This window comes from Bidens hawaiensis, unplaced genomic scaffold (assembly GCF_021521415.1).
Source record: "Bidens hawaiensis isolate Kalapana, Puna unplaced genomic scaffold, B.hawaiensis_p1.1 tig00002735_1, whole genome shotgun sequence".
NCBI classification, from domain to species: Eukaryota; Viridiplantae; Streptophyta; class Magnoliopsida; order Asterales; family Asteraceae; genus Bidens; species Bidens hawaiensis.
This window is the reverse complement of record NW_027491147.1, coordinates 2,930,927-2,945,577: the sequence shown is the minus strand read 5'-3', so window position 1 is coordinate 2,945,577 and position 14,651 is coordinate 2,930,927. Positions and strand designations below refer to the sequence as shown.

The 14,651-nt window shown below is 31.6% G+C and overlaps 1 long non-coding RNA gene across 3 annotated transcripts; it reads right to left on the bottom strand.

The window, feature by feature from the left end:
* Window positions 1-349: 349 nt before the first annotated feature.
* Window positions 350-4,919, bottom strand: LOC143620907 (uncharacterized). Of its 3 annotated transcripts, none has more exons than XR_013151418.1 (4): window positions 4,598-4,919; window positions 4,196-4,550; window positions 3,917-4,080; window positions 350-548 (listed from the first exon to the last, which is right to left on the bottom strand). It is a non-coding gene; the product is annotated as an uncharacterized LOC143620907 (long non-coding RNA). The 3 variants fall into 3 exon arrangements; XR_013151419.1 differs by lacking the exon at window positions 350-548 and having other exon boundaries at window positions 3,404-4,080; window positions 4,196-4,293; window positions 4,480-4,550; XR_013151417.1 differs by lacking the exon at window positions 350-548 and having other exon boundaries at window positions 3,404-4,080.
* Between the last annotated feature and the right edge of the window lie 9,732 nt (window positions 4,920-14,651).

Sequence of the window (14,651 nt, the reverse complement as noted above, 5' to 3'; positions counted from 1 at the left end):
GTTAATTTCACAAGCAATTAATTTGTAAAATACGATCATAAAACAACAATATATGACAATAGCAATGATCTACCTTTTTCACTTACACTTTTATGGATTTTAGAACATGTTTGACTCATTTTATCGGCTCGACACGTTTGACCACCTTCCGTTTGACCACACATACCAGATTGAATTGTTTACTTAAAAAATGGCCTGTTATGATTCTGTCATTTATTTTAGCTTGAATATTTTATAAAATTCTGGAAAATGGACCTCAAACGCGTCTATTTTTTCTAATCTAAAACTTTCATAAACTTGAATCTTCAGACAGTTTTTTAAAAAAAAGAAAAAAAAAAACCCTTAATAATCAAAACATGTTATCAATGCGTCTATGTGTTGCATAAGTTCAGTACCTGAAAAGCAGTCAAATTGCACATAATTCAGATGACAGTTTGGTAAATTGTGACTAAAAAGTCAACCCTGCAAAAAAATCTCAGTTTGGTCAGAGTAGCCTTTATCTTTTTCATTGTCTTCAAATTCTCTCTTCCAAGTTCCATTTCAAGATACTGCATGCACAACCACCATCAAGGGGAATTTCAAACAGAAAAAACTCAGCATCAAACAAATAATTTGAATCACTGAAACCATGTGTAGTCATAAAGCTTCACTACCAGGGGTTATGCGCCATGTGGCGCCCAGTCAGAGTTATGGTTTTGTACAAAAACAGGCTGTAATCATAACTCTTCACATCCAGGGGTTATGCGCCACGTGGCGCCCAGTCACTTTTACACTTTTTGTTTTTTTTTTTTTAATTTTTATTAAGAATAATCAAATAACAATAATATTTTATTAAATAAATATTACAAGAAAATAAAAAAAAACTATTCGTCGTTGTCGTCGTCGTCCTCGACCTCTTCGTAGTCGTCCTCGTCCTCCTCATCGTCCTCATCGTCGTTTTCATCGTCGTCGTTGTCTTCATCATCGTCTTCATTGTTGCCCTCGTTTTGATCATCGTTTTCACCAGGCAGAGGCCGATACATCCAAAGATGTTGGACCAAATCCTCCTTTAGTGCGTTATGTATCTCTCTTGACCGCACAGAATCCAAGTTTTCGAGTCGTTGCTCCATACTTGCCGGAGTCCGTGGTGGATCCGGGTCCGGTATGAAAGTTGGACATATTGCTCTTCCCTCGTCCTCGATGATCATGTTATGCATTATGATACACGCATACATAGCACATCTCATTCTTTCTAAAGACCACAGACGACAAGGATTTTTAACATAATGCCATCGTTGTTGAAGAACACCAAAACACCTCTCGATATCCTTTCTCGCAGACTCTTGCACTTTCTTAAAATACTGTCTTTTTTCATCCATCGGGTCTCTGAATGTTTTAACAATTATCGCGAACTCTGGATATATTCCATCACCCAGATAGTACCCATGATCGTAGAAGTTATCGTTAGCCTAAAACGAAGCGACGGGAACGGTCCCAGATATGTAACTCCCCATCACAGGAGACTGCTCTAAGACGGTTATGTCATTGTTGGAACAGGGAACACCAAAGAATGCCGACCAAATCCAAAGGTCGTATGAAGCGATCGCTTGAAGGCTGACCGTTGGTCCCTTTTGGTCACCTCGTGTGAATTGACCTCGCTATGCAGTTGGACAATTAGCCCATTCCCAATGCATGCAATCTACACTTCCTATCATGCCGGGGAAACCATGTACCCTTGTATGTGCCTCGTAAAGACGTTGTAGATCGTTAACGTTGGGCTCTCTTAGATAATGTGGTCCATATAGTTTAAATATTCCTATATTTTACAAAATTTTTATAAAATAAATGATCACAGTAAACAAGTGATAAACTATCTAAAAAAAACAAAACGTACCTTAACAAAAATACTCCAAGGTGTCCCGAGTTGTTTTTTCGGCCATCTTTAAATACTCGTCGTTGATGTCGGTCGTGTTTCCGTAGGCGAGCACGCGCACGGCTAACGTAACCTTCTGAATAGCCGTGAATCCTAGCGTCCCTCGAGCGTCAGGCTTTTGCTTAAAGTAATCAAACTCACGCTCCAAATCATTGGTGATGCGCATAAATAAATTTTTATACATCCGAAAACGACGCCTAAAGGTCTTCGGGTTCTTGTATCTCGGCGTGTCGTAGAAGTAATCCGCCATCAACCGGTTGTTGGCTTCGGCACGATCTCGTTCGATATATGCTCTTGTTGAAACGGGGGGTGGAGAGCTAATCGCACCCGTAACGAAACTCATATACTGTGTCGCGAGCATAATCGCACTCGTAACCGCCCGTTCCTCCTCCACGTCCTCGGCTTGTTGGTCGGGCCCGAAAAACTGTTTATATATAGATGGAGGATCCATATATAATGAATTTGGTGTAAAGGAATTTTTACAGAGTTGAAAGAGAATTTTTTTAAATTTAATGAGGTTTGATTGGGGATGAAATGGTTTAATATATAGGAAATAATTTTTTTTTTTTAATTTTCCAACGGTCAATTTTGCAACGGTCAACTTTGGATTTGGTGCCATTCTCAGCGTTTTATATACAACGCTTGCAAAATTGAAATCAACATAACGCAGGGGGCGGTGTACCCCCCGCGTTTTAAGCCATAACGCAGGTGGCAAAGCCACCACTACGGGTGGTCTGAGTAGCTAAATATAATCATATTTATTATCTGAATTTCCTTCTACGTTTTCCAACTGACCAACTCAATTCAAACAAGCTGGTCCGAACCCGAGTTCCTGTAGCTTGATTTTGGCTCATATAGATTATGAAAGCTCGAGCTTGGCTCATTTAGTTATTTTAATATAGTTTTATATATAATATTATATATTACAAAATATATATTTAATTTGGCTTGTTTAGGCTTGCAACCCAACTCGAACTTCATAAGTCAAGTTTGAGCTAAGCTCGTTTATTATATATTAATTAATTTATGGACCTTAAAGTCACGAGCCAGCTCAAACTCCACAAGTAAAGTTCAAGCTCAGACTCATTTAATAAACAAACGTATTTTGAGGCTTAAGATCGATTGTTTTGATTAAACATCAATAACACAATATTGAACAATACAAAAACATAAGTTACAACTCATGCTTAGTTGGTGTTTTACCTGTTTCATGGAGGATTACAAACTTCAATGGTGATAATCTGAGGAAGCCAAAGTCAGCACCCTATCGGAGATGTTATCATACTCCTCCTCTTGCCCTTGATTTCGAGCCGGAACCCAAAACAGGTAGGTGAGCACGGGTGGTGGAACGTCTACAGACAACCATAAATACGACACAAATCTTCAGTCAAAACCTCATTTTCACTTGTATGAACACGATTTCTACACACAAATCTTCAATCCTAATTGTAAAACACGATTTCTACACACACCTGCAGTAGATTACAAAAGGTTATGAAGCCCTTATAACAGCAAAAACAAATTTGACAACAGTTTTGACCATATTGCTTTGAGAAATTTGACGAAAGTGTCCCTACTAAAATGCTTTGATAGAAAAGTCACAACAGTTTTGACCAAAACTATTTTTTTGTGCAGTTTTGACGATTTTATTAAACAATTAAAAATAAAAAGAAACATAAACGAAATGACGAAATCCTAAGCAAACCATGTGGGTGCCATATGGTACCGTAAATGCTCTTCCTAGCAATTGAATGCATTCTAGTCATAAGCATAACCCAAGTAACCAATTTCAAATGATATGATCACATCAATTGAATTTGAATGACTAAAAGAGTAATAATATTGCAGTACATACATGATTTCGAAAGGGAAAAAAGGTTTGGTTTTGGTACCTAGGTCTCAAATTCAGTAGATTGACACATAAAACAATTTTAATGTAGTTTGATGCAACAATCAAATCAGAGGCAAATTTATGCAAATATAAAAAAATCATAACGAGTTCACCATCACTAAATAACGAAGTGTTCTTGTATATCTAGTCACAGTCGGAGTAACACTCTTCGTTTTGTGTTTTAAGACTGATCACATCCTTTGTTGTTTCAAACGCATCCTTCGAGTAACAAGCTCCAGCATAGTTTTCAGAGTTGGTCTCACATCCACAAGCACCTCTATGTGACATACAAACCAACATGTCAATAGCATCAGTAACCTAAAACCAGAGTTCTAAACAAGTTAATCGTTTGTTTAAAACCAATATCATTCCATTATATCATGACTGCTTACCTAAGTAACTGAGAAACACATTAAATGAACTTCTTTGAAACCTTGTTAGCATCAAGATTACAAGCCATAAACTCAGACAAGCTTGGTAATTGGTTCATCTGTCCAACCATAAATAAACTTATTAAAAATTTGGGCAAAGTCAGCCATGAACAAATCAAGAAAAGCTAGCCAACAAAACCTTCAAAATTCTTGCCTCAATCTGGAATCCAAATTCAAAGATAAGAAGTCAATTAGATGATGATGATGATGATAATAATAATAATAATAATAATACCCGCACTTACCACCATATCAGGATGTGGCATTTTAACCTTTGGCAGCATGATTTCCATGATATTGGGCTCCTTAAATCAATCTGGAATCAAGAATATTGTTATTAGGACATGTCATGGGATCACAAACCTGGACCAATTGGAGGAGTTGAGGAAGTGGGCAGGCATGTAGTTTTGATTATAGGTCGAACATGAATCAACTGTATAATCCGGTGGGTGGTCACCAGATAGAGAGAACGTCGTTTGAACTGTGACAGATGATTGGAACGATGCTTTGTAGGGAGTTCAATTGAAACTGATCAGACAATTATGATTGAAAGATAAAGGGTGTTAAAACGAGACAATTGAATGAGCAATTAATATCGCCGGATGATAATAGGTAACTGAAGGATTGAAGGGATAAAGTCATCGGCCGATACGAGGGTAATAAAGATTGCGGCGTCTCATGAGAGAGAAAGGTGGAAGGTGAAAGGGTGTGTGCAATGCTTTGTTATAATGTAGTATAGATATAGATGAAAGTTGAAAATTATAATTTATCTAATTAATATTGTGTTACGAATATATATTATTATTATGATTATCAACATCTAAAATAGATTAGCTTCTTTTATAAGTTTTTCTTACCTATATATACTCTATTTTATCTTATTGTAAGAGACACCTTATTAATAATATCTCTCCCTTTCTCCATACATCTCTTTATCATATTACTTGGCTATTAGGCTAGTTTCACAACACGTTATCAGCACGAAGCTTCTACAATTTATGTCAATCATAGTGTATGTTCAATTCTAGTATCCTACAAGTAAGTTTTATTTCTATATATTCAAATATGTATATAAACTTACGTTAAAATCACTAATCAATACTTTTATTTAAATTCACAACATCAATCTTGTGGTGGAATATCAATTTTGCGAGCCAACGGCTTCAACCGCTTCCTCTATAATTTTTATTTAGTCTTTTTAAGCGAACTTCTTATATGGACAATATCAACATGGACTACATCAACATCAGGTTAGTCGGTATTGTTAATTAACATATTATTGTTCATTATTATCTCTAAGTGATCCATATTAGACAATTATGAGTTGAACCAAGATATACTTACTTATTTAGTAATTGAATTTATGATTTAAAATTTGATTTATCAATTTTATATTAGATTTTTTTTATCAATACTCACACTCTCCATGTAAAATCTTTACGTTCCAATATCACTTCCTTCCTTATATTAAACCTATCATTTAAATTATAGTTTATTAATGTTACTGTTAATACATATAATAATTTGTGTTTACTTGACAAATATTAAATCTTTTGTTGATGTATGTTCATTACTATTAACTGTTAGTGTTACTATAATGCCTTTTGAAGTGAGAACGATATGTTATGAACCTTAATCTGAATTTTCTGTTATTATATAAAAATATTTTCTGTGGTATTTATTAGTAAATAGCTAAATATATTTACTGTTCATATTAATATTAAGAAATATTTAAAGCTGATTTCATATGATTGCAATTATATAGAAAAATTGATAAATATAAACAATGTTTATGAATATCTTTATTAGACTATATATGAGTACTTTATTATATAATGTGTTTACGCATTTATTTTTTGATATCATTTTATACGTTTAACAATCTATGACAATAATATAAATTACGAATATTTGTCTAAGAGACTAGTTATTGTTTGTTTGAATACATGGTAATTTGGTAATTAAATTCCCACAATTACCAAGAAGCGATTATATGGAGATCAATACCCAATTTTATTTGATGAAATCAAAACCTTTTATTGACCTACAAATAGTTAAGAGACAATAAAAACAATTTCCTTACATTAACTTTATTTTTGGACATTACTCTCGATAATCAAAGTCAAGTCTGTTTATCAGTTGGCTAATTACAAATTCTCAAATATAGATCATTGGTTCGTATACGGGATTTTGTGAATACGAATTGCAATACTTTTCAAATTTTATTTGCATATTATTCTTATCTTAATTCCTTTAGAAAACTAAAATGTTATATTATCATTTAATAAATTTGATTTAGTCAATATGGTTATCAAGAAAATTTATTGTTTACTTATTTTGTTTCTTAAAAATTGAATAATTTCTTATCTGAACCATGATAAGTTGAAAATAGGGATTCTTTAAATCCTCTTTATTTTTTGAACGGAAATCTTCTTAATTATATACAGTATATATAAAAAAGAAGGAAGTCATTTGTTCGATGTTATTGGAAACGATCACATAGTATTTGTTTATTTTTTACATTAGAGAGTAACAAATATTTATGTGTAAGGTACAACTGTAATTATTTATACCATGATATGCTGATATATAAACTATATATATTTGATTATACGTGATAAAAAAAATCTTGTTTTTAAAGTTTATTATAACTCATTTATATGGTGACATCTTATATAATCATGTATTGTACAATGTGACAATATGGTTATTTGTACCTTGTATTTCATTATTTATTTATGTACAAAACACTCTGATGACAAATATATACTTGATATAACAGTTGGAGTGTCATACTCCTTAAATATCATTATTGAAAGATATACATATTAGCTCAATAATCTTGCATTACTCAAACATGCAATTACTTCTCAATTAATGTTATGAGAAGATTATTTATGAGGAAAAACTAGTTGACAATTTATATATGTTGCACCTCAATTATGATCTTGAAGTAGCAATATTATTGAAAGAGTATAACATGTTTGATAATTCCATATCACGTGTTAGAGATATAAAAGTTTTTTTTATTTTACTCCATTCATTGAAGTGAATGTGACATGTATTGATCGTTGTGATCATTGATAATATTGTACTGATGGTCATGTTAATGGTAAGATTGACCATCGGATATTTAACTATATTCATGTTAATAACGAGATCACAACCACCAAAAGTGGTAAATGAATTGATCATACAAGAGAACAAAATACGAAGATATAATAGCGGCATAACATGACCGTTTGAAACGATAACACGATGTTCTCTCATATATGTAATTGTATTGATGAAGCATAATACATACTCGATCATAAACCTGAAGTTTATAGATCTTGATTATCTAATGGCATGACCGATTAGACCACACCGGGCCAATGATATGAAATTTATTGAAGAACCAAAAGATTTGTCCTCATAATAATACATGCAATATTGCTCTTAAGGGGAATTATTTATTTACCAACTAAAGAAGGGTGTGAATCCCTAAATGTTATGGAATGAGAAATGGATACACATGTAACATGATCCTATTTAGTGTTTTAAAAATCGATGCATCGTCTAAATGGTTATCAAGATCGCAACTTCATGTTTGCATGATCTATGGCTTAGCTAATAAGATTGCAAACATATTATTCCAGATTGGTATATTTACATCCGGTTATAATAATGAATTTTGATTCCCAAGTTAATAATGATTATTGGAATAAGTGTTGAACTTCATAACAGATTATGTTCTTACATAAATTGTATTGTTAAAGACGGTTACTCAACATCTATAATTCGTTGCAAAGGCAATCATCACGAGAGCAAAGGTTCATATTTGTATTTGAGTACATATGATTTTACTATCTTTAAACTAATTCACATCAAGCCAACAAGTTATGATACTTTCTCCTCATTGCAATTGGTTTTTTTTGTCAGTAACCAAATATTTCTCATCTAATATTTCGTATGTGCTATATACTGAAATTATTCCACCACAAGACACAAAGATGAGAACATAAAGGAAGTTGGGAATATATATCGGTATTAAATATTATATGTGATTAAATACTTAGAGCCATTAATGAGATATTTGCTTATGACTCATTAGTTTTCACTTTTGTGAATCAACATTCCCAACATTAGGGGAGATTTAAAGCAGCTGGAAAACAAATTTAGTTTGAATGAATTATCATTGATCCTCAAACTAAAATATATGAATTAAAAGTTCAAATGATAATTCATGCATAAAGATCAACGAATGAATTACCAGACGATTCACTGACCAAAAGAGAGTGTCTAGCTAAGACACCTATACGAATTGATAATAATTCTAGCTAAGACACCAATTAATAAATGTCCCGGATGGACAAACACAAATTGATAATAATTCTAATGCACGCTTGTAGCGTGATAGATTGATCGGTTCCAAAGTTATAATTTTCTCGAAAATTGGAGCAAGTAATAAAGATGGTCAAGTCGAGGTGCGATAAAAGGTCTCTTGAAAGAGATTAGACATGATGGTTCTTGAAGAACCTTAGGTACCTGAAAACAAAGAGCTCTCAATAAATTATATTGTATCATGTCTACAAAGATATATAGAATCGAAATAAAGTCGACGTCACTATTCTTTTATATATATAATTAGCGCTTGAAATGACGATGAGGATCAAGATTTTGAATCTGCCTATAAAAATAATTGGCCAAAGCGAAAAGACGCAAACATAGCAGAGTTTAATTCTCTAAATAGTGGAAAGTGTTGGACCAGCACTCCGTACAACTAAAGTTGTAAAATGTGTTAGATACGAACGGGTCTTGTATATGAGTTATAAAAAATTCATCAAGTGATATAAGGCAAAATCGATGACATAAGGATTTTGCAACGACCCATGATTAATTATGAGGAGACACATTCTCCAATGGTGAAATCTATGACTTTCCGATAACAAAACAGTCTGGTAATATAAAGAGAGAATTGATATGCGTCTAATAAATATTGTTATTAAGTTGATACTGAAAGTTTACAAGAAAATCTATGAAGGATTTGAATTATCAAATAATGTAAAGTAAGTTCTCGAGAACATAATGATTATTGTTGTGTATAGAGTCATATTTGAAAACGTTCGAAAACGTTACGATTATTGAATATGTTGAACATAAATGGAACTCCTGAAGAGTTTCCTAAGGTTGTTGGATACTTGAAACGTTACTTGATACATATTAATGATGAAATTATTGTGAATCAATAAACATACACATAGAAGAGAATGCACATGATGAGTACAATATCTCAATAAACAAAGAAATTGTACAAAAATGGATTTTTGATATGTGACACAAAATTATGTGTTAATGAGCAAGTTTATGTAGCAAAAATCCCGAAAAAGTGAATGTGTATCTATAATTTGTCAAGTTGACAAGAAGTCTATGATGGATTGGTGAATGCATGGATTTATGCATATTACGTATGGACTCAATTATTCGAATTGAGTTTGGCACAAATCAAGAGATATTTTGATAAAGGGGGAGATAAGTTAGATATAATTAGTCATACTTTTATCAAAATGTCACTCTTAAAAGGTCATTATAATCACAGTTTACAATGTTTTCATTGTACATATCACCGAGAGAAACTTAAGAGCTTTTAAAGAGATGTTTCTTTTTGAAAGACATTGACACAATGTGATTATTGTTCGACTTATAGTTCGAGTATATGTTTATAAATCCATCAAAGTGCATCTAGAAAATGGTGAGACATTTTACCATGGGCAAATTTAATCCTTTTAGCATGTTAAAGGATGTCTAACAATGAATCTATATCATTCTCTATCTGAATATGAAATATTATTGGTTCGGAAGTACCATAATTAAATTCATATGTGCATTATGTCGTACTGTTGGTTATATATGATTATTATTTTCTTTATTTATTTTATCGGCATGTGTCCAGCTAGGAAACATCAGAATGGGTTAAAACATATATTTCAGGTATGAAAGATATGTGTTTATATTTTACTAACCCATCAAACAAGTTTGGTTAGTCTTAATTATGCAGAGAAACACAACAGGATCATAGTGTCTATCAGATGAAGTAATAGAAGTTTTCACCTGAAGTTCATACAACATTACTCAACTTAAGGATTTGAATGTCAAAAGACGAAGACGTAAATGATTGAATAAAAAAAGTTTTGGGCAACTTTCACAGAAGATCCATATTTAGTTTTTTTTAACGGATATATAAATTAGGGGGAGACAATACGCGCTGCACTCTTTTTCCCTTAGCTATGGTTTTGTCCCACTGGGATTTCCTAGAAAGGTTTTTAATGAGGCAACATCTCCAAGCATATTAAGTTGATAACCAAGGGGGAGTGTTATGAATATATATTATTATTATGGTTATTAACACCTAAAATAGACTAGCTTCTTCTACAAGTTTTTCTCTCCTATATATACTCTATTGTATCTTATTGTAAGAGACACCTTATTAATAATATCTTTCCCTTTCTCCATACATCTCTTTGTCATATTACTTGGCTATTAGGCTAGTTTCACAACATATTGTTATTAATACTGTTTTTAATTTAAGAATAATTTCATAAAGATGCAACAAAAAATAGAAAAGGTGAAACCTATAATTTATGTAATTAATATTGTTATTAATAATCAAACATTTTTCTAAATTTAAAAGGTATATCCGATTAACTTTAATCAGTGATCCGGGTTATTAAAGAGAGATACGGGTCGTCCAGAAAATATAACTATTTAGTCTTGGATTATTTAATTACCACAAAATTCCAATATGACTTAGTATATATATGGCAACTCTAGCAATGGAGCAATAAGAATGTGTCAAGTGTTAAAAAAATGTTGCTTTAATAGTATATAGGTAGATTATATTAATTAAACTTCTTTATTCATAATTAATTATATTATTAAACTTCAAATGGTGTTAAGAGATAATGGAGATGTTGTATCTGCAAGCAGAATACAAAAACAAATAAACTCACTTCCAATGTTTTTTTAATGAAAAAACTAACCTATTTTAAACCTTATTATATTCATTAGTATACCTATAGACTAACAGTCACGAAATCAACAATAAAAGATATGCATTCCTTTATACTCAAGTTCTAATTTCAAATCATTTTGCTCTAAATCAGTAATAACTATAACAATTTCAAGCCCAAATCAAAACCATCATTAAGAAAATTGCTTCTTACCAAAGATGTTTTGTACATATAGTAACCAAAAGATTGACTTTATGCATAAAATAGTAGTAACAGGTTATGCCGGGTTCAATTCAGAACTAAAAATAGTTATTTATCTTTGTCGGAGACATAATTTGATGGTTGAAAATATTTTATATATAACTAATCATCTAGGATACCAAATAGAACAACAGAAAACTAAAAAAAAATATAAAATAAGTATATTATATCAAAGAAATTTTTTTTGCCACATGCATGTTATCCCTAAAGGCGTGTCGTTGCCATCGTTTCTAGGATCTTTGCTGGAGTAAAACTGATCATCGCGATCAAGTTGACAATGAAAGACCTTAACACTTACTACAACGAAAGTAGCATTAAAAAAGTATAAAAAATCAACAAATTTTATAAATTTAATCAAATCAAATCAAATATCATTTGGATCCCATTAATAGTGGTGTTTCCATTGTTCTTGTAGGTCTTGAAGAAAGCATGACACGGATGTGCACATGAACACAAATAAGGTTCATGTTAATCCTTTTTAGAGATAGGAGCATAACGATACAAAATAAATTATCATAAATATCTTATCAAACTCAAAAGTCACAATTAGTAAGTTATTCTTGAAGCAAGAATCCTAAAATGATATGACAATTACTTGAAGCAAGGACCGAAGAAGCTTACAACATATGTCAAGCAGAATCAAAGCAATTGAAGACTGCACAAGAAAGACATTTTTACCCTTGGGTTAAACTCTATTTTAAGCTAAATAGTTATGTAGCTGTACAGATAATGAACATCTTAGTATTGATATACCTTGTAAGAACTTTGTGCTTCTAAAATAAATCTCCTGAAAATTATGTAAAATAAACATCATTTGCGGGAAAAGCAAGAACTGGGATGCAAAATTACGCAAGGTAAAAATGGAAGTTTACCAAATAAATTTAGTTGCAGTTGAAACAAAATAAATATTTGTGCTAACAACAATGGATTGAACATTTTTTTCATGGTCATCTAAATATTTCTATAAAAAAAAAAGTCTAAATCCATAGTACGTTCAAAAGGTAACCTCTATAAGTCAATCGATAAGAATACCACGCATTTCCTGTGTAATGTCACGCTGCATAATTTTCATATAGTTAACTTAAGGACACCCCTTTAACCGCAGAAAAAGAGGTACAAAGAATAAGTGGATATAAGTAGGGCTGTTCAAAACCGGATATCCGAACCTTTCGGATAGTGAAAATCACTATCCAAATCCGAATCCGAAATTTCGGATATCCGAACCTCGGACATCCGAATATCCGAAAATAAAAAAGAAAAAATTGTTGTCGCCGCGAGACGGAGACGGATGAATGGTTGGAGATGGAGACGGATGACATAGACGAAGGCGGATGACTGGCTGACTCCGTGACCATGTGAGTGAAAGTGACATAGACGGAGACGGATGTGTGTGACCGACGACGACGAGGGTTAGTGTGAGAGATAGGTGTCGCTGCTGCCTGCTTGTGTCGTCTGTTGTTACATTTGTGTTATTAGGTAGGGTATTAGGTAGGTTTGTATTATTATATATAATATAAAATAATATTAAAAAATAATAAAATTAAAATACCGGATAATTCGGATAACTGCTATCCGAATCCGAATTTTCAGATATCCGGGATTCAATAGTTCGGTTACGGATAGTCGGATAATTCGGATACGGATTCGGATAGTTTTGAACACCCCTAGATATAAGTGCTAAAAGTAAATGATAATATGTAATATTAAAAAAGTTTGACTTGATTGATTTATCAACAGCTAAAAAAAACCTCCGCCACACGTAGATTGTTAAATATTTTAGCTGTATATAAGCTGAACATTATGTCAAGAATAGCTTGATAATTTGCAGCCTCCACTTTGTTAATAATATATATTTTTCCTGCACAATGCAACGATTCTTTAAAATATTAAATACCTTGGATTCTGATATTGGCTTACAAAAAAAATGAAGAGGATATGTTAAGATGAAACTGATTAAGAGGAATATATATGTAGATTTGAAATCATAAGAATAAGTTTACAAATATAGATCAGTGATAGTTTAGGCATGAATTTAAATTCTAAATGATAGCGTTTAGCATATAATACGTAACTGAATGTTTTAACACTAATTTCGGCAAAGAATTAAAAACAAATGTCTAATTTTGGCAATCTTTTGAAATTCTGTTAATATCTATAAATAAAGCAATTAACCATTCAATATCCGAAAAAAATACTCAAATGAAATTGACCAACATTTGAATAATTGATAATTGAAATAAAAAATTCCAAAATCATCAAAAGAAAATTCCATAATATTGGGGATGCAACTTATTAAGAGGATTTTATGCAAGCCTGTAAATTTTTAAGAAATTAAACATAAAGAACTTTAGATTATTAGCTTTATAATCAACATCCTACCATTGCTCCAAACTCAACAGAGTGAATAAGTAATAATATTTTTTTTTCGAGAAACTGAAATCATATGACTACAAAGTATCTAATTCTTACTTTTTTTAGTGGGATTGATAATTAATTCTACTTATAATAAAAGAAGAGAATGTACTAAAGAACAAACAGCAATATGATGAATATGGCTAAAGTTATAATAACATTAATAAAGAAAATAAAAAAAATGCAAGATTTTACCAAATTCATAGGTAATGCCACTTGTGAAGCTTTATACCTCCATTTATCCAACACCAAACAAAATCTTGATATTATTATTTTAGGAAATTAATAAATAATAGAAATTAATAATTGATAATCATTTAATATAATTGATTGTATACTACTTAAATTTATTTTAGATTTATTTTATTCACATTAAAATTAAAGAAGTGTTAGATATACATGGAAAGTTTAAGAAAACATCAATAGGAATATGCCATGTTGAGTTAAAGTCTATTGTTTTAATAGTATAGTAAAATTACGAAAGTAATGGTTAAGTTATAACAAGAAGTGTATGAGAAATGAAAAATGTGGTAATCTATAATTGATTGTAACGTGTCAACTGAGGAACAAAGAGGAAATACATAAAAAAATATAGCTCGCATTCTGTCTCCGCATACAAGACATGTTTTCCATCATTTTAATTTGTTCATAAACTTTCAGTAAGACATTTTTATAAAAGTTCACAATAAAACTGAGCGGTTTTTTTTATATGAGTACCCTTGTCACTATATTAAAAATTAACAAGCTTACGCTTT